Below are 21,599 nucleotides of genomic sequence, written 5' to 3'. Positions count from 1 at the left end.
ATGCTTCCAAATATTTTATATTATCAAGTTATTTTAAATGAAATTTCTCTTTATCTCTTGCTTCTGGATTTTGTTGGTAATATATAAAAAAGCTGATAACTTATGTGGATTTATTTTGTATCCTGCAATTTTACTAAAGTTGTAGATTGTTTATAATAGTTTTTAAGTTGCTTCTCTAGGGTTCTCTAAGTATGCCATCATATTGTGAGGGATGTAGAAGACCCTTACCCAAAATGACTACTCAGAGATCCCTCAGTAGAAGGCAGAAAAGTTGTTTATTGAAAAACCTCTGGAGGATGAGCCGTCCCATCGCAAGATAAGCTCGCGGTAGGAGGGCTAAAGAAGTAGTAAAGATACATAGCTTTTATACAAGAAATTACATCACAAGTAAGAGAGCATTGAAAGGGGAGGGGGAAGCATCTAATTGGTTGTTGCTAGTTGGGGAGATTGGAATGGAAGGTTTCTGTTTCCCTGAAATCTCCTGATTTCTGGGAAACAAAGTCAGGCCTTCAGGCTTAATCAAGCAGACAGTGGTCCAGCTAATAGACTAAATATTGATAAATGTCAAATACCAATAAATGTCATCAGTTCAGGTTAAGTAAATATGTTTCTAGCTGGCCAAGGCTCAAGTAGATATGAGCCTGCACATATACAGGTCATAGGGGAGACACAGAAATAATAAAATACAGAAAAAGAATTCATACATTCCTGTAAGTTCTTCACCTTATCTATTCCCCACAGCTCCCCCCTTCTAACATGTAAATGATTTTTATCATATTTCTATGAAGAACTTACACACTTTTCAAAATCAGTTAATATATCTATACATTGTTTATCAAGTTCACAATCAAGATCATCCCTCTTTAATACATTCCAGTCTTTTCTCTGAAGAATCATCATTTTAATAGCATCTTCTGTATGCAATATTTTGATAGGGACCACTGAACTATTCTGGTTACTAATGTAATTATACAGGATAGACATAGCAGCAACAGGATAATACCATTGATTGCAATAAGTTCATACCATAAAAATTGCTTCCACCAACTATCTTAGAAACAGTTATCACAGAACAGATTGGCATTTGGCAAACATAAAAATACAAAGATAAATAAAGATGGCAATCTAGGGAAACTGAGGCACAACATTACACACTCTTCTTCTGAATATTTGAATTATTGAATTACCTCCCTAAGATACCTGGGAGGTCTCAGCACCATAATTTTGACCAATCCAATGTGAGGCAAATAAATCAAAATGAAACTAGAAAATGCAAGGACTTATGGCAAGGACAAGTCTCTTCCTGACAACCCCAGAGTTATCAGCAGTACAAAGGCCCTCATCTCAGCCAGAGAATCCAGTTTGAGATGGACAGTTCACTGTGTTAGATGGTCTGCAGTCATTTGTGCACTTAACTCAGCTTCTGCTTATATAGGGAGTAGCAGGGCTCGAGACAGTCATGCTGCCCATTCATAGGGGCAACCCACTCCAGGGGAGAAGGGTGAGGCTTAGAGTAGCTCCACCTGTCCCCACCCAGGGGGACAGACAGGGCTGCTACTAGAATACAGATTTCTGAGCAGAGCTATCAGAGCATGCACAGTTAGAACATGAAGGCAGGCAAACCCCAAACTTTAGAGGCTTGATCTCAAAAGGGCAATGTTATTAAAAATGCTGAGGTACTAGTTAAGAAACTGGGGTTACAGGGCTGGAGATTGCCAGTCCCAAGACAAGTGTCTTTATCTTAGAGATTTCTTTAAAACAGAATAGTTCCCAAAACTGAGTCTGCCAGGGCAATTCCACAGAATAAGGGATTTCAAAGCTAAAACATAGTAAAAACAAAAAGGATTGTTTAAGGACTTCCAATTCAATCTGAACTGGTGGTATAGGGGGTGGGGCAGAAGTACGTAAGGCAAAAGTGAAAGAAAACTAAGGGTTCCCACTCTTTTAGGTATTTTGAGAAAAATCCACCAGTTTCTCTAGTTCCCTATCTCTTCCTCTCCCTTTTTTTTTTCCTCATGGAAAGGAATCATCCAAAAAATAATAAAAAAGTAAACAGTCAAATAACCATCAACATATAAATCTCAAGAGTGAATTAAAGTTCCTATACATAATAGTCTAGTACAGGAGGAGTTTCCTAAAATCAATCAAATCAAATCAAATACCTTAAACAATTACATATTCTGAAGTGAACATAGATATTATAAACATTTTATAGCTTCCTTAACAGCAATAGTTACCATTTTTAATAATTTCCATCCCAAATCTTAAACACACAGTAATGTTTGCATTTTTTTCTAACTCTAGTAATAGAGTTGTAATTTTAACAATAATTCATCAACCACTTTCCCACTTCCCCCATATCAGTCCAAATTACATCAGGAGCACTGGCGATAGTCTCGATCTTAGCTGCTTCAGGCTGAGAAATGGGCGAAGGTGCTCAATTCATGCAGGGGTGTGGGTGTGGTGTCAATCTAAGCTCCAGATGGGCCGATCCATGTCTCAGAAGAGATTCAATAATCTGTAATTTGACCAAAATCTAGAACAAAAAAAAAAACTAAATCTAACAAAGTTAGAATAGTCTGGACCTGCAACAACATGTGGGAAGGCCAGTATAGATTGGCCAGCAGTTCCTATGTGAAGGAATAAGCTTGCTTCACAGGACAGGCAGACAGCTATAGTTCCAATAAATAGCAGTTAGGTTTCACAGACCATTGTAAATTGTCCTCTTATCATTTAAAAAAAACATTTTAAAAATAAAACACAAATATCCAGTAACAGACAGATGACCAGGCTAAATACTTATTTGCCTAAGTATTTAGGATATAATGATTACATATAACCAGATTGGAAACAGCAAGGTATGACATATTTGAATTACATTAACAGTCCTTATTAACTATTGTTCTGATCATAGAAACCAGTCACAGGAGGAAAAAATGCAAGAACATAATTATAACATAATATAAGCAGTTAAAACTCAATCTTCAGCACATCAAAGAGTGGAGCTTTAAAACTTCCAAATAGCATTAATTACAAGCCCAAAGAATTTCGTCTCCAAAGTTTCAAATAAATCCCAGTTATTTACCATGACCTTATATCAATAACAGTAAGAAATTTATCCCAGAAAATTCACACAATTCTTATATACCCAAGTAGATGTTGCATCTTGAATAAATTTAATATACCAATTATTTTGCTTTTAAAATACCCAATATATAGAAAAATCCCAAACTACATATGGTTCACAACAAAAACATTTTCAAAAGGAAGAAGGCAAAAACTATTATCCTTAAAGTCCCATTTCAGATAATTGGCATCAATACAGTTAATTAAAACTTCCTATTTTCACATAAAAAGAATCTGAAAAGTTCTTGAAAACATCAATTAAACTTTTTGAAATAACCCTTTCAAACTATATACCACATTTCTGATCATATTCTTTAATATTCATAACCATTATGTATCTAAAGAAACAAATATTCAATCAATTAACATCTTTTAAGAGCAATTTGTCTCTTTAAATAACCTTTTGTTTTCTTCAGCCAAAGGAACCAAGCGGCTGCCGCTTTCCACTGCTGCTCGCTTTCTCTCCTCCCACAAAAACACATCCCTTCTCACAGCCATCTCTCTGTGACTACCCTTTCCAACCAGTTCCTTCTTTTTCCCACTGACGACTTCTTGAAATCATTTGTTTCTACTAATCAATCCTTCTTAAATTACCTTCATTCTCCTATCCCATCTCTCTGTCTCTCTCTCTTCCCAATGCTTACTTGCTCAAAATTTATTACATACTTTAAACACTCCTAAACCAAAAATCCTTCCGACTAGATGCTCTATTTAAACTATTAATTGCTTTTGTAAATCAATCTCTTTTCCCTTGTCTTTAAATCATCTTTTTTTAAACTTTAAACTTCAAGATTCACAATTAATTTTGAATCAAATTTCATAAAACTTATAATATAGTTTACAAATTACTCAATACTTTTAAAAAGCAACATACCATTTAAGTAGGGAGATACAAACATAAGCCCCCCCCTAAGGTAAGCTACTGGCATTTTGTTTAACAACCTATATTTCAATTTGAAGTCCAACCAAATAATAAAAAAAAAGAAAAGTTTTTCTCTTCAGTTGTAAAGGCCACAATACTCGAAAAATTCTTAAGATTTTATACTCAGAATAAATCTAACATGTGTAAGGCAACAGTAAATTATTTCCCCCAATTTTAATTTTATTCCAATTTCAAAATTATAGTACCTCTTTAAAATATAGTAAATTCCCAAAACTCTTAATCAAATATTGCAAACAATTACCCAGTTTAGTCTTCTTAAACTTTCTGTTCTCTAATTCCATGAAGGCAAATGTACTAATAATGATTTTTCTTTCTTTTCCTGCAAATTTTTTTCTTTAGAAGCATGCCTAGTTTTCCCACAGGTCCAACAGGTCAGAATGCCCCTGTGTTCAACTATTTACCTCTCTTACTCTATATTTATTACTCCCTTCCAATATCTGCAGTTTCTTATTTCTGATCTTAAATTTTCCAATCTTAACACACACACTAATTTAAAGTTATTTTAAAATTAACCAGTACTTCAGTTTGTGAAATTTCCTAAAATTTACCTAGATACTTTATTCCCATGTCTTTTCTTTAGTAACCAGGAAAGAGTTAAGCACCAATCCTTGCTTTACCTTGAGAATTTTTTTCTCTGGCTGAGTCCTGATAACAGGCTCCTTGTTTACAGGAGCGATAGCCACTGTTCTTCTATTTTTCTCAAAACTTTCCAAACTTTCAATCTATGTTTTTATTTTTCCCCCTTCTCTCCCCCTTCCTGCAAAGCCACTGCCAGAGACAGAGGGAGAGAGAGAAAAATGATTTTCTTTTCTTGAGAAGCCCAAAACTAGTTCCCAAATTCTAAGACCAATACATTCTGAGCCACTCTGAAAGAATTACTACTCTGAATGAATTCCAGTTCCCACAATTCATCCTGATATTTTTCTAAGCCTGTAACACAGAGCTGAATTCTTATCTCTTATGAGCTTTCTAACTTTTAACACAGAACAAAGGCAATGCAAAGCAGACATACACACAGACATTCACAAAACTCTATTTTCACCTTTTACATACAGATTTAAGTCTGATATACCCAAATAATCCTGGGATATACATCCTCCCAGTTTTCTTCCCTTGTATATCTGGAAGTTCATTCCAGTCTTGAATTTCCTAGCTAACGTCCTGATACAAATTTTCGGACTGCTTCTATACCACCCTGGACCTGATCCAGGTGTTGGCGGAGGCCCTATGTTATCCTCACGCCCAGGCGGAGGCCCTATGTTACCCTCACGCCCCCACAGCCACCCGAGAGCTTCCTTAGGAAAAGTCCTTTATCGTTGGGGTTAACAGCAGTCCACACCAAAAATAAATTTAAGAGGGCTAATCCCTCAGGGTCTCCCTCGACCCAGCCAATAAACCCCCAGACTTCCCAAGAGCTTTACCTCGAGAACATATGTTTCTTTTCAGGCTGCAAATGCCGGCCATCAGGACTCTACTTCTTTCAATCTTCAATTCTGCGTTCCACTGAGTATTCCTGCTTCGGGTCGTTGTCTAAGAGGGGAGGGAGGCTGCTCACCCAGAGCCAGAGACCATGGAGAAAACTACTCCGTGGGTGCCTGTCCCTGTTCGGGGTGCACATAGCCATCTCCCCCAAAGACCCCATCCCGGACGAGCCCCCATCTGTGAGGGATGTAGAAGACCCTTACCCAAAATGACTACTCAGAGATCCCTCAGTAGAAGGCAGAAAAGTTGTTTATTGAAAAACCTCCGGAGGATGAGCCGTCCCATCGCAAGATAAGCTCGTGGTAGGAGGGCTAAAGAAGTAGTAAAGATACATAGCTTTTATACAAGAAATTACATCACAAGTAAGAGAGCATTGAAAGGGGAGGGGGAAGCATCTAATTGGTTGTTGCTAGTTGGGGAGATTGGAATGGAAGGTTTCTGTTTCCCTGAAATCTCCTGATTTCTGGGAAACAAAGTCAGGCCTTCAGGCTTAATCAAGCAGACAGTGGTCCAGCTAATAGACTAAATATTGATAAATGTCAAATACCAATAAATGTCATCAGTTCAGGTTAAGTAAATATGTTTCTAGCTGGCCAAGGCTCAAGTAGATATGAGCCTGCACATATACAGGTCATAGGGGAGACACAGAAATAATAAAATACAGAAAAAGAATTCATACATTCCTGTAAGTTCTTCACCTTATCTATTCCCCACAATATTATCTGCAAAGAATGATCATTTAGTTTCCTCATTACCTACTCTTATTCCTTGAAATCTCTTTTTCTTTTCATTGCCAAAGCTAACATTTCTAATACAATATTGAATAGTAATGATGATAGTTGGGCAACCTTGCTTCTATCTTGATCTTACTGAGAATGGTTCTCATTTATTCCTGTTACATATGATGCTTACTTATGCTTTTAAATAAATTCTACCAGTCATTTTAAGGAAAAGTCAATTTATTCCTATAATAAATAGAAATGGCTGTTGAATTTTATCGAATGTTTTTTCTGCATCTATTAAGATAATCATATAATTTTGTTAGTTTGGTTATAGATATAGTCAATTATGGTAATAGTTTTTCTAATATTGAAGCAGCCCTGCATTCCTGGTATACATTCTAATTGGTCATAATGTATTATCCTGGGAATAACTCTCTGTAAACTCCTTGCTAATATTTTATTTAAGATTTTTGCATCAATATTCATTAGAGAAATTGATCCATAATTTTCTTTCTCTGTTTTCAACCTACCTGATTTGGGTATTAGTACCATATCTGTGTCATAAAAGAAATTTGGTAAGACTCCTTCTTTCCCTATTTTTTCAAATAGTTTGTATAGTATTAGAATTAATTGTTCTTGACATATTTGGTAGAATTCTTATGTAAATCCAAGTAGCCCTGCAGATTTTTTCTTAGGGAGTTGATTCATATCTTTTTCTATTTCTTTTTCTGAAATGGGGCTATTTAAGTACTTTATTTCCTCTTCTGTTAATCTGGGCAAGCTACATTTTGTAGATATTCCTCTATTTCCCTTAGATTATCAAATTTATTGACATAAAGTTGGGCAAAATAATTCCTAATTATTGCTCTAATTTCTTCTTGAGTGGTGGAATGTTCTCCCTTTTCATTTTTGAAACTAACAATTTGATTTTCCTCTTTCCTTTTTCAAATCAAATTAACTAAAGGTTTAACTATTTTGTTGGGTTTTTTTCCCACAAAACCAACATTTAGTTTTATTTATTAATTCAATAGGTTTTTTTTTAACTTTCAATTTAATCAATCTCTCCTTTTATTTTTAGAACTTCAAGTTTGGTATTTGATTGGGAGTTTTTAATTTGTTCTTTTTCCTACTTTTTTAATTGAAAGCCTAACTCACTGATCTTCTCTTTCTCTATTTTATGCAAATCCAATTCACTGTTCTTCTTTTTCTCTATTTTATGCAAATCCACATCTAGTGATATAAAATTTCATCTTACTACCACTTTGCGTCCCACAGATTTTGCTATGTTGTGTCATTATTGTCATTCTCTTGAATGAAATCATTTATTGTGTCTATGATTTGCTGTTTTATCCATTCATTCTTTAGAATAAAATTATTTATTTTCCAATTATTTTTGATCTATTTTCCCATGGCCTTTTATTGAATGTAATTTTTATTACACCGTGATATGAAAAAAAAAACTGCATTTACTATTTCTGCCTTTCTGCATTTGATTTTGAGGTCTTTATATTCTAATATATGGTCAGTTTTTGTATAGATTCCATGAACTGCTGAGAAGAAAGTGTACTCCTTTCTGTCTTTATTTAATTCTCCCCAAAGATCTATCACACCTAACTTTCCAATCTGCCTTTTTTAAACTCTCATACTACTTCCTTCTCTTATCCCTTTACCCTCTAACTTTCCTTTAGGGTAAGAAATTTCTCAATTAACTATAAATGTTATTCCTTCTTTATGTCAATTCTGATTAAAGTAAATTTTATTCTCTCCTCCTTTCACTTCCTCTATATTCTCTATCTTACCTCTTTAATATGAGATAATTTATCACTTTCTATTTTGCCCTTTCCATTTATCTCAGTGTCTTCCTTTTTCTCACTCCTTAATTTTGTTTTTTAGACATCATCCCTTCATATTCAACTCACACCTGTGCTTTCTGTCTATATACACTTATTCTAACTATTCTAATAATGAGAAAAATTTTAGGAGTTAAAAGTATTATCTTCCCATATAGAAATGTTAATAGTTTAGCCTCATTAAGTCCCTTATGATTTCCCTTTTCTGTTTATCTTTTTTATGTTTTCCCTGAATCCTATATTTGAAAGTCAAATTTTCTCTTCAGCTCTATTCTTTTCATCAGAAATACTTCAATGTCTTCTATTTCATTGAGTGTCCATCCCCTCCCAAAAAAAGATTTTGAGTCAACCCATCTCTTGACTCTTTTCTTTATGATATTCTTGCATCACTCTTATTTCACTTCCTAATTTTTATTCTATCTTTCTAACTTGATTTTCAAAATCTTTTTGAGATCTTTTAAGGTGTGAGACAAATTCAAATGCTTTCTTGGAGTCTTTGGATATTGGAGATTTAACTTTGTTGTCTTCTTCTGAGTATGTTTTGATCTTCCTTGGTGCTATAACAAAATTTTATAATAAGAATATTTTTCTTTTTTTTTTTCATTTTTCCAATCCCATTTCTTGAGTTTTAACTCTGTTAAACTAGGGTTCTGTGCCCAGGGTAGAGAGCACACTATCCAAGCTTTTGTGCAATTGTTTTCAGAGATAATTTTAGGAACCTGGAGATAGTAGTGTTGTGAAAACATAAAGAAGAGAGATTATCTAAAATGAAATGGTTATTTACAGTGAGAATTGAAACGAGTATGATGACTGAAGCTTGAGAAAAAGCTGTTATGGTCATTAAGATTATTGGGTATTTAGGAGGAAACAGTTTCTCACTGATGATGTCAAAAATTATATTGCCAAGGATTTATAAGAGTCATTCAAAATTAAGTAGAGACACTAAATATATATGGATGGCTTTCTGAAGGTATTCATGGGGAAGGAAAGGAAATATATAAGATGATAACTGGTAGAGATGGACAAATTAAGTAAAGGGATTTTTAGAATCATTGTCAATTAGAATTTATTAAGTGCTTAGTATGTACTAAGCACTGTATTAAACACCAGAAATACAAATACAAGTAAAAGATAGTTTCTGCCTTCAAAAGTTTATATTCTAATGAAGGAAGACAACACATAAAAAGGAAACTAAAAAGGATTAGGGAGAAGAGAAAAGTGTGCAGCCTGGGTAGGGTGGGGGTACACCCAGATTTTTCCCTTATGTATCTCATAGCTTCTTTCAATCCTCTTCGCTGGGTATTCATCCCCATTGCACCATAGTTAGAAGTCATGGCTATAACCCAAGGCTCTACACTGGATCTTGTCTCTTTTCCCTCTATACTATCTTTATGACCTAATCAACTTCTATTAAAAAGTCTTAATGTGGATGATTCCCATATTTGAAATGGCTTAATAAATGCTTTCTGATTGTGTCTGAAATTTAGAGTGGAATTTTAGTTGTTGGAGAAAATGCTAAAGTATGGTAGTGATAAGCATAGTAAAGACAGAGAACAAAGACCTACAAGGAAGAAAATATAGTATATATACAGGGGAATAAATTAAATTCAAAAAGCATTTTAAAAACAACTTTATTGACATCTTTTTTTTACAACACCCCGATTTTTTCCTGAGGTGGTATAATATATAGAGAGCTCTAAAATCAAGAGATGCTTAGTACATGTGATCCTGGGCAAATAATTTACTTTCCCTCATCCTCAATTTCCTCATCCATACAACAGGTATAATAATAGCTGTTACTTCCTGGGATTATACTAAAGACAAAAGTCTCTACTGGTCTTAATGTACTACATCAATGATAACTATTATTATTATTATTGACCCCCCCTTCTCAGTCATTTAATATAATAGAATATCTTTTCAAGAAAAACAAGAAGAGAAAAAAATCTAACACTGGTCTCCTTGCTGTAGCAGGTTATAAACAAGCAAGAACTGAGATTGTTTATCAAGCAGCAAGTTTGAAAACAGGTGTTATTCTGGGAGATAGACAAATAGAGAGCAGGTCACAGAACCTAGCAGAAATCATGATTTCAACTTCAGTTGGTGAGAACTGAAAAATAAAAACCCTGCCAGTGTCCCTGAGAGATATAGAAAGAATTGGGTCCAGAAGGAAAGACCTCACAAGGTACAATTTGATTATAGCAGTTCTTAGGTGGTTCCCCATATTTCTTGATCCAGAAAATTTATATTCAGTTAGTTTAGTCTATTCCATTTATCAATCTCTATTTTTTAAAATTAACAACAGATCATTTTGATGATTGCCAATTGATAATATAACTATTCTTATATCATCCTTACTTTTTTTCCCCTTGATAATTAGGTATTTAATTTTTCCAAATGAATTTCATCATTATTTGATCAAGTACTGTTAGTATTTTGAAGGTCATTTTTGCAACTCCATAGTTTTGCTTAATTGAGTTAGGTACCTTCCTTTGTATGATTTTTGAAGGTAAGAGAAAGGAAATATGGTCATAACAAAATTCATAAATATTAATGGGAATTCATATGATTTTCAAAGTATTTTCAAGTGTATAATTTCATAAGATCCTTGTAGCCTAAATTGGGAGATTGTGTCAATATGGTAATTATTATCCTTATTTTATTGATGAGAAAGCTAAGCCTCAAAAATGGTTATGAACAATCCAAAGCCACAAAGCTGACAAGTGAAAGAGTTGAGATTAGAGTCTAAATCTGCTTTTCTAGACAAAGATTTTTTTTTCCCAACTAAGCCATTGAGCTGAAAAAAATAATAATTCATAGTGTCACTTGGATTTCTAGCCAACCCCAGGGTATTTTGCATGAGAGTGTCCTAATTGGTGGAGAGAATACTAAAAAATTTTCTCCTTCTCCTTCTCCCTCCTCACTCTCCAAGAGAGCAAGCAATCTGATATAAATTAAATGTGCAATTCTTCTAAAGTTATTTCTAAAAGCAGAACCACTTTTGATTGTTTGTTACAATCACATGTAAAGAGTCAGGGGAACTATGAAAATTCAAATTTTTAAAATCTGATGTATATAAATCTTTGAAACCTTGAACACAAAATTCCTAAAAGCTAAAGAAGCAGAGAGGGAAAGGGGTTGAGAATAAGAATATATCTAGTGCCTCCTTTCAACAGTGAGGTGATTCAGGCCAGTTCCATGGTCTTGTGATGGAGAGAGCCATCGTACCCAGAGAGAGGACAGTGAGGGTTGAGTGTGGATCATAACATAGTATTTCATTTTTTATTGTTGTTTACTTGCTTTTTGTTTTCTTTCTCATTTTTTTCCCTTTTTGATCTGATTTTCTTCTGCAGCAAGATAATAGTGAAAATATGTGTAAAAGACTTGCACATCTTAACACATTGTATTACTTGCTATCTTGGGGAGGGGTAAGGGAAGGGAAAATTTGGAACACAAGGTTTTGCAAGGGTAAATGTTGAAAATAATCTATGCTTATCTTTGGAAACAAAAAAACTTTAGTCAAAAAAAAATGAAAAGTGTGTCTAGTATCCAAATAATAATACTTTGGTTTATTTACATTTAAGTACTGTTTCTTCACCACATTGCTGTGTAAATTTGTCAGCCTTGCTATTCCTGGAGGCAGAATATGTATGTGTATGCAACTGTATACCTATGTATATATATATATATATATATATATACACACAATACACACACACACACACATATATATACAAAAACAAAAAAACCAAATTTGTTTAACAAATGCTTCTTTTTAAAATACTTCACTATTTTGTTTTTTAATTGTCAACTCTTAGTCACTTTTATTTCCATCATAAAATCTTGCAACATAAAATGGTCTAGTCAGGGACTTATAAGTAATAAGGACATAAAAGCAATGTACACTGAGTTGTAATGGACATAAAATGTGATTCAATTCTGATGCTGGATGTGTGCACATAACTGAGATGTTGCAAAATGAAATAAAGCTTTATTAGGCAGTCCTTGACACTTAGAGATCATTTATTCTACTGATATCAAATGGTCTTTGGGGTATTACCATATGTAGAATGGGGTTTTTATTTTCCTTTTCTGTCAAGGTCCTGGGGTCTTCTCTCTTGGATTTTAGAAGCCTACAAAGAGAATATACACATATGCATATTGAGATTCTTTCAAATGCCCAACACATTAGCATTCTGAGTTTGAGATCATCAAGTGTTACACAAAGTGCACTGAAAAGTTATGATTTTCATCATTTAAGAAAATTAAGTTCTCTTGCGTGGTTTGACTAAATATTTATATACATATATTAGTATAAATAAAATGTATAAATATGTACCATTTTTGCTACATCTTGAATGCCAACATGAGTTGGCTTAGCAAATTGAGAAAAAAAATAATACATCCATGAGCCTGAAGGAAAGAGGGAAAAATGTAATTGTCTTCATCTGACCCATTACTCAGATATCATCATTGGCACTGCTGTAGAGTAGGAGGAATGGTTGATGTCCTCTCCCTTCCCTGAATTTTGGAGCTGCATTAGAATGAAATTTGCAGAATATATTCCAATTTGTAGTTATGTTTTATGTGTATTATGTTGTCTCCCTAAGTAGATTTCAAGTTCCTTGAAAACATGTATTTTCTCCATTATCTATATATTCACCAGAGTTCCTTAAACATAAGAAGAATAGAATATGTACTTAATTGATCCTCTACTTATGACTTTCTTCCTAAACTTCCACCTATTTTCTGGCCCCAGTCCTTCAGTACATTTTTTAAATATTAAGGAGATAGAGGGAAACTTTTAAAAAGTAACATTACATTCTAAGTTTTCTGTGCACATTTGGTTTATTTTCAAAAGTAGCAAAAAAAAATAGATAAACTAGCATCCTCTACACTATTGGGCACACTCAATGAGGTAATTGTTGTTGAATAACTTTGCAATGTCCTTTTCTTCTTGAATTAAATTAACTACAAAATGTACAAATTAAAATACTGAGGAAAATTCAAATCTTAAAAAAAAACCAAATTTGATGTGCTGGAATATAAATGTTCATCACCTATTTCCACCCAAACACAATGAGAAAATACCTCTTTTATTTTGGGTTTTTTGTTTGCTTATTATTTTTTTAATGTGGCCTAAGACTTTCAACAACAAAACTCCTTTTGGGAAAGCAGTTTTGTGTGATTCTGACATTTGCAAATTAAAATATGCATCATTCACGCAAAACATCCAAGTTATAACCCAAAAAATTAACACAAAAAAACCACTTGTGCTTTTAACAGTGGTTTTAAACATGGCATTTTATTATCCTCACACTTTTGGTTGCTACACTGGATGGCAAGACTATATGGCAGTTTGTAATGGATCTTTAGAGGGTGGAGGTGGTTTGGAATTTTATATTACTTTTAGGGGGAAAAAAAAGAAAAAGAAACCAAAAACAAGACAAACTCAACCAACCAACTAACAACATCCACTTATTGGTATAAAAATCAAATTGACAGAGTTTTTCTGTCATGTCACTTTTCTGGGTAGGAAGGAATAGGAGGATAAGATAGGAGGAAAAAACTTTCTGCACTACTTACAGAGAGACAGGTACAGGATTCTTTTATCATATTGTCACTATCCAAAATATTGCTGGGTATCTGCACATGTACCTCCAAGTTATAAAATGTTGTTCAAAGGAAATAACCTCAAGTGTGATTTAATATATCTACCATTAGTAGTATAAAACCTCATTTTCAAATTTTTAATATATTGGCATATTGACTGAAGTAACTTATTTTTCTTTTTCCAATCTTAACTTTATCTAAATTTAGACAGATGTTCATAAACCATCTACAAAGAATTCCAATTCCCCCCAAAATTATACTCAGATTATGTGATTATTCTCATCATGGTAAGCATTTTCTAATTTATTGCTTTTAGAACTATGGAGAATGAATGCAGATGGAAGCATATTATTTTCATATTTTTTCTTATATATTTCCCTTTTGTTGTGATTTTTTCTCCCAACATGACTCATATGGAAATGTTTTTTAAAAAATGATTGTACATGTGTAATCTAAAAAAAGAAAGGAAAAAAAGAAATAAACAAGTTACCCCTGAGGAGATTAGTCCATTCGTATGTTCCTTTGCAAAGGTATTTTCAAGTTAGTTTCTTCCACCTCTCTTCTGAGCAAAGCCAGGATCTTTTTCTCCTCCACAGGGGTTATATCATTATTATCCCCCGTTTCTTCCAGTCAGTCTGTATAGTCACTTATATCAAACTTTTTCTTTATTGATTCAGGTTATGTCCTCTATGTAAGGGCAAAAGTTGGATTTAGAAGGCAGTGACCATTTAGGTAAACATTGAGACCACAATTATGGATGTAGTTCTTGTGATATTGAATACACTTGTGTGATCTTTTTTAGATGTGTAAGTACTACTTGTAATGTGTCAGGCAAACAAACTGGATGAACTTGACTGGGCACAGTTTATTTGGTAAAGTTTCTCTCTAAAGTGAGTCACAGTTGGCTCTTAAAATAACTGGTCCTGCTGAATCACTTGTGATAAATCTGATATTCCTTAGACTTTTCTCTAATGTGGACTCCATAGTGTTTTTCTAGGTGGGTGAGCTAGTTTGACATTTAGATGATTATTCTCCACTGTACATTCTGAGGTGGACCCTCATTTTTGAGAGTTAGCAGAAGTCTTTGAATCTGTATTAAATTAATTCTTTCTGTATTAAATCTTTCTATTCTGTATCTTCAGTAGTTATGAAAGTATTTTTTAAAATGTTCCAGCAAATTTATTTGTTGTTAATACACATTGGTTTATGAATCATTTTGGGAGAGAAATATCAGAGCAAAGGGAAAAAAACCATGGGAGAGATTAAGAAAAAACAGAAAAAAAGAAATAAACACATCATATGTTGATTTACATTAAGTCTCCTTAGTTCTTTTTCTGCATGCAAATGGAATTTTATATCAAAAATTTATTGACATTACTTTAAATCACTGAACCATTGAGAAGAACCAAGTTTTTCACATTCCATTATAGCATATTTTTGCTGATACTGTGTACCATGTATTCTGGTTCTGCTTGTTTTGCTCAGAATCAGTTCATATAAGTCTTTCCAGGCCTTACTAAAAGCAGCATGTCCATGATTTTTATACAACAATAATATTCCATTACCTTCTTATGCCATTCCCCAATTATTGGGCATCTATTCATTTTCCAATTCTTTGCTACCACAAAAAGAGCTGCTGCAAATATTTTTGCACATGTGGGTCCTTTTCCCTTCTTTATGATTTCTTTGGGATACAAACCCAATAATGGCACTGCTAGGTCAAAGGGTACGCATAATTTCATAGCCCCTTGGACATATTTCCAGATTGCTCTCTGTAATGGTTGAATCATTTCACAATCCCATCACTAATACATTAGTGTGCAGCTTTTCCGCATTTCTCCAACATTTATCATTATCCTTTACTATTATCTTAGCCAATCTGAGAGATGTGAGGTGGTAAATCAGACTTGTCCCAATTTGCATTTATCTAATCAATAGTAATTTAGAACATTTTTTTTTCTTATAACTATAGATGGCTTTTTTTATCTGAAAAATCTATTCTTATCCTTTGACCATTTGTCAATTGGGAAATGACTTGTATTTTTATAAATTTGATGCAGTTCTTTATATATTTTAGTTCTTTATCAGAAACACTGACTGCAAAGATCTTTGTACTTTCACTTTTATCTTGTTTCTGTTGGTTTTGTTTGTGCAAAACCTTTATAATTTAATGTTTTCAAAGTTGCCCATTTTGCCTTTCACAATATTCTCTAGTTCTTCTTTGATCATAAATTCCTTATGGAAGTGTTTTGTAATTAGTTATATTTCTATTACCTTTAATGGGATTCATGGCTTCTTCACTGCTGTTGGCTATCAAATACTGTCTGTTAGCATTCTTGAGAACTGTATCATTGGTATAAATTTCACCTATCAAGGGCTCAAAATGTGTTTCTTTTGGGATGTATTATTTGCTTATTATGCCAATAATGCCAATAAAGTCTTTGCTTTTCATTGCTTATTTAAATGAATACATTCAAATGTATTACTTAGACTTAGATGCCTTGTGCCCCCTCTAAGTAAAGTAAGTAAGTAAAGTAAAGATGCCTCCACCTGAATGGTAGTTCCCTTCATCAACACCAGAGTCCCAGGAGTGGTCATTCACATTGTATGTGAACTTCTCTTCAAAATCTGCCCCTGTTCACAGAGTCATGTCAACATCTTCCATGTCCATTTTCATGGTTGCTTCTGCCCACTCTATTAAGGTTGGAAAATTTACTGTTTTGGAGCTATACTGGACGGCAGCCAAAGTCAGCACAACTTTTTTCAAAAATCCAACATCTAAGGTAAGTCATATTCATTTCTACACAACAAACATTTCTTCCTCCTTCCAATTGCTAACTTAGAACAAGACTTACTCACATTTTCAGGGTTAACTCAGGATAACTAGATTGGAGAGTCCTTAGCATAAAGATAGTAATTAAATCCATGGGAGCAAATGAGATCCCCACATGAAGGAGTAATTGAGAGAGAAGAGAAAAGGACTTAGGACTGAACAATTTCTAAGGTTAGAGAGTGTGATCTGAAAGAGAAATGTCTGGCTCTTTGTCCCTCCCCCAAATGTGGCACCAAGCACTCATCTTAATGGTTTTGCTTGCACAGGTTTCCATGCCTCAAATGCTGTTTCCTGTTCCCTTTCACCCGATGAATTCCTGTCCAACCTTTAACAGCCAAATCAAATCTGAGTTCCTTCAAGAAGTCTGACTAATTCTTCATCATCTGCTCTGATTCCCAGCCGAGCACTTGGTTTTATAAGTACTGGAATGAACAAAGCTCTGGATTTTGAATTGTTGGTTCTGCTGCCTCCTACTTGTATGACTTTTAGCAAGTAGCTGAACTTTTCTAGCCCTCCATTTCTGCCTCCATAACCTTCTGAGCCCTGTTCTTCTCTATGTATTCTTAAGGATATTAGGATCAAATAATCAATAAGCATTTACTGTTTTATTACTATTTGCCATTATTATTTCTATTTTCCAGGCATTGTGCTAAGTAGTGGAAGTGTAAACATAATGAATGAAACAATCCCTTCTCACAAATATTTTGCATTCTAATTAATGGGAGAAACAAATAAGGACAAGATATGTGCTTAATATATGTTCATAAATACATGTAAAATGCATCTCAACTTAGTTCTGTCTCACTACCAATGAAGTACTTGTTCCTAATTAAAAATAACTAATTTGTGCTAGTTGGCTCTGATAAATAAACTGCATGTTTTTGCAAGCAAACACTGTGCAGTAGGGATCACAGTTGATGAGTGGTGAGGCTCCCCATTAGAAAAGATGTGCCAAAAATATTGCCTCGTAGCATTCTTGGGAACTGTACCATTGGTATACATTTCATCTATCAAGGGCTCAAAATGTGTTTCTTTTGGGATGTATTCTTTGCCTATTACTCCTATAACATCTTTGTTTTTAATTACCTATTCCATCAAAGAGATTTAATTATCAAAACATTTGCCTGACCCTTGCTTCTTAGAGAACCGGTGCAGGAAAGGGGGCACAAGAGCCTGGTCTACACTATGAATTGGAAATAAAAGTTGGCAACTGAATGAGCTGGGATGGGTCAAGGAACAATGACAGCTCCTGCTGAGCATTTCCTTATAACTTTTATGTGCATATGCACAAATATTTAAAAAAAAAGAAATAAAAGCCCAATTAAAAACTGAGAGGGTCCCAATTAGAATTTTATTGTGAAAAAAAGATGTCATGTTAAGTGTAACCTCATGTTCTGATCACAACTGTCATTGTAGTTGTGTATACATATGTATATGGCTATATGATAGCCATCATAATTTGTGAAACTCAATCATGTTTGAAAAGATCATACATTTCAGATTATCCTTTAAAACAGAAAATTACATATAGCATAAGGGAAAATTTCTATTGTATAAAAGTCTACTGCATTTATTAGCATACATGTAGTGTTATTTTCTAGATCCCCCAAGTTGCAGTGCCAAAGTAGACTATGCTCCCATACTGGGGTGCCAAAATGTACTCTCTGGACTAGCTCTCTGGAGAATCATGGGACCAGCCTGAGACTCCTGAGTGGAGGAGTGATGATGGTCACAGATGAAATCTATTTATTCCAAGTCCTCTCAGTCCCTAAATACCTTAGTACAATTATATTACTACAGCACACTGAACATGTATTAACTATAGTACCATGACATCAACACAGCACACTGTACAACTGCTAATTATAAGCACCCTGCTATTAATATGCAAATACCTCTATTTACTATAAGTAGAACACAGGTGATCATGCACCCCCCCGTCTTCTCAGGAAGGGTGAGATATCCCAAGGGGAGATGAGAGGCAAACCAGGCATTGTCAGTAGATTCCCTCTGGGCTGAAGGGTTTTATATCTCACCAAGAGTCCCCCCACCATCTGTGGCTCTCTACAAATATATGTCCATAAACATCTGAGAGTATACACACACACACACACACACACACATATATATATATATATATACATATATATATATATATTATGTATTATACTTATGTGTATATATGCACATGTAAATGTATATATATGTATAAAATAGTTGACACATATATATCAATCTAGACTTAGTAATATATATATATATATAATATGTTTATATACATATATGACTTAGTCTGGATTCCAGTTTCAAATTGTGAAATCCTCAGATGTTTTTGAAAATCAATTGTATAGATGTTAATAATTACAGAAAACTTTAGTGCAGTGGAAATTGTCACAGTATAGTGACCGGCTACTTTGAAGGCTATCTTAAGGAAGATTTGATGGCAGGAATCACGATGGCCATACAATTAGAAGATTGGTTGAAAGAAAAGAAGATTTAGGTAGGACAGTTATTGACAGGGTTCTGAAGACTTGACTTTTCCTGCTTAATGACATGGGATAGAACAAGGAGCAATTGGTGCAAAGGATATAGAGGCTAATTTAGATGAAATGTGAGGAAGAAAAATTTACCCCATATATAATTTTTATTTTAATATTTTTTTTATTTTTTCCAAAAATTTACCTTTGCAAAATCTTGTGTTTCAAATTTTTCTTCCTTCTTTTTCCCAAATCCCTCCCATATATAGCTTTCAATCCAATAGAGGTTAAACATATGCAATACTTCTAAACATATTTCCATATTCATCAGACTGTACACATGCAAAAAAGCAGATCAAAAGGTTAAAGAAAAAAAAAAAAAACAGGAGGAAAAAACCAAGCCAAGAAACAAACAAACAAAAAAAAAAAAAAAAGTGAAAATGTTGTACTTTAATCCACATTCAGTTTCCATAGTTCCCTCTCTACATGTGGCTGGCTCTTTCCAGTACAAGTTTTTGGAATTTCCTTGAATTACCTCATTTTTGAAAAGAGCAACATCCAATATAGTTGCATCATCCCATAATTTTGTTGTTACTATGTACAATATTCTCTTAGTTCCATTCACTTCACTTAGCATCAATTTATGCAAGTCTCTCCAGACTTCTCTGAAATCAGTTTGCTTCATTTCTAATAGAAAAATAATATTCCATTATATTTATATGCCATAACTCATTCATCAATTCTCCAGCTAATGGGCATTCACTCAATTTCCAATGAGGAAGAGATTCTTAATAACAAAACCATTTAAAATAGACTGCCTCAAGAGGAAATAGTTCTTCATCACTGTAGACCATCAAATGGAGGTTGAAGGACTATGTGTCAGTGATATAATAAAGAGTATTAGATGACTGCCCAACTCTAAGATGCTATGAATATTTTGTTTTAAATAATTTCATGTATCTACAATCTACAATTATGTTGAAACGAGAGTACTAATATACTATTTTAAATTACATGCATTACTCTATTCTCCTTTTTGCTCAGAACCTTCCCTTACCAAATGTCACAGCTTTGTTAGTTTCTTGGTGTTTCTGAGTAGAAAAAATGTGGTTGGAATTTATTGGACAGTTCCAGAATTCAGATGCTTTCTCCAAGGAAAAATGACTCATTTTTGTACTAGATATCTTTAAAAGGAGAAAATAAATTGCCTTCATGCTGCTGATGTGTAATGAAATTAGATTTCTCTTGAACATAATCATTATCTTAGATACATGATTGCTTTAATAGGATAATTGGATATTCCTGGATTGAGGTAAAACTGGCAATAAATAACATGTACACCTGCATTTTAAAATAGAAATATAATACAAAACCAAGTCATTCATTCTGAATGTATGAGTTTCATTTTGGGTGTTGAAATGGCAACATTAAGAATGGAAAGAACTATTTAATTAATCAACTAGTACATACTGCTCAAAAGCATCTTCATGGTATATATCAATGTATAGAAGATTAGAGGGCAGCTGGATGACACCATAGTGCACAAAGTACTAGACCTGGAATTGGGAAGACTCATCTTCCCAAGTTCAAATATGGCTTTAGACACTTACTAACTGTGTGACCTGTGCAAGTAACTTAACCCTATTTGCCACTATTTCCTTATCTGTAAAATGATTTGGAGAAAATAATGGAAAACCATTGTAGTATCTTTGCCAAGAAAACCCCAAATATGATCATGAAAAGTCAAACACAACTGAACAACTATAACAAACACAAGTGTTTCTAAGAATTTAAGAGGTACAGAAGAAAAAATTCTGACTCAGGAGGTAGTACTAATCCTGCAGAATGTCACAGTGCTTCTATGTTTATTAATCTTGTCAGGAAAATCATATGGAAATGAAAGCCATAAGCTATAAATGAAATTAGTCATGAACCTGGGAGATTCAACTGAACAGAGGAACAAGGCATCTAGGAGTCTCAGCAGATAAATATGAATCAAGGAGCCAAGTAGGAGAACCTGAGTTATTATGCAAACAAAGTTTCAAAATGGAAAATAGGAATAGGAATCAATGAGCAGGATCCAAGTCATGGAGAAAGCAGATCCAGAGGTGAGCAACCAGGTAGTAAATGAGATGATGATTCTCATACTATTGGGAATAAAAATTATACTCCCCTCAGATTCTCTAGGGATTTCATCAGACCCAGAATCTGAAGACTTCACCTAATGACTCTTACCTACTTCTTCAACATTTCTATTAAAAACCAAATTATTCCAATCCAATTTAATTTTGTAATGATCTACCAAGTTCTCATGCTTTCCTATTTCCATCCTTTAGTCCATTATGAACCCTCCACCTAAAATGTCCTCATTCCTTTTCTTCTAAACTGATTCTACAAATTCTGTTCATTATTCAAAACTCAGGTCAAATATTTCTTTTTCCACAAGTGCTTGATCTGTGTTTTCTCTGCAATGCTATATTGCATCAGTGTCCAATACTATACTACTCTGTCACTTCCACAGCCAAGATGGTGGCCAAGATATGTCTATATAGC

The 21,599-nt window shown here is 33.8% G+C and overlaps 1 long non-coding RNA gene across 1 annotated transcript in view; it reads right to left on the bottom strand.

The window, feature by feature from the left end:
• Positions 1–387: 387 nt before the first annotated feature.
• Positions 388–21,599, bottom strand: part of LOC127551671 (uncharacterized) — a 685,686-nt gene continuing 664,474 nt past the window's right edge. The window contains exon 2 of the long non-coding RNA XR_007951149.1: positions 388–6,249. This is a non-coding gene — a long non-coding RNA (uncharacterized LOC127551671). The remainder of the gene's footprint in view (positions 6,250–21,599) is intronic.

The sequence above is a fragment of the Antechinus flavipes genome, chromosome 2, assembly GCF_016432865.1.
Source record: "Antechinus flavipes isolate AdamAnt ecotype Samford, QLD, Australia chromosome 2, AdamAnt_v2, whole genome shotgun sequence".
In the NCBI taxonomy this organism is placed as follows: domain Eukaryota; kingdom Metazoa; phylum Chordata; class Mammalia; order Dasyuromorphia; family Dasyuridae; genus Antechinus; species Antechinus flavipes.
The sequence above is the reverse complement of the archived record's forward strand: the minus strand, read 5'-3'. Positions and strand labels throughout refer to the sequence as shown.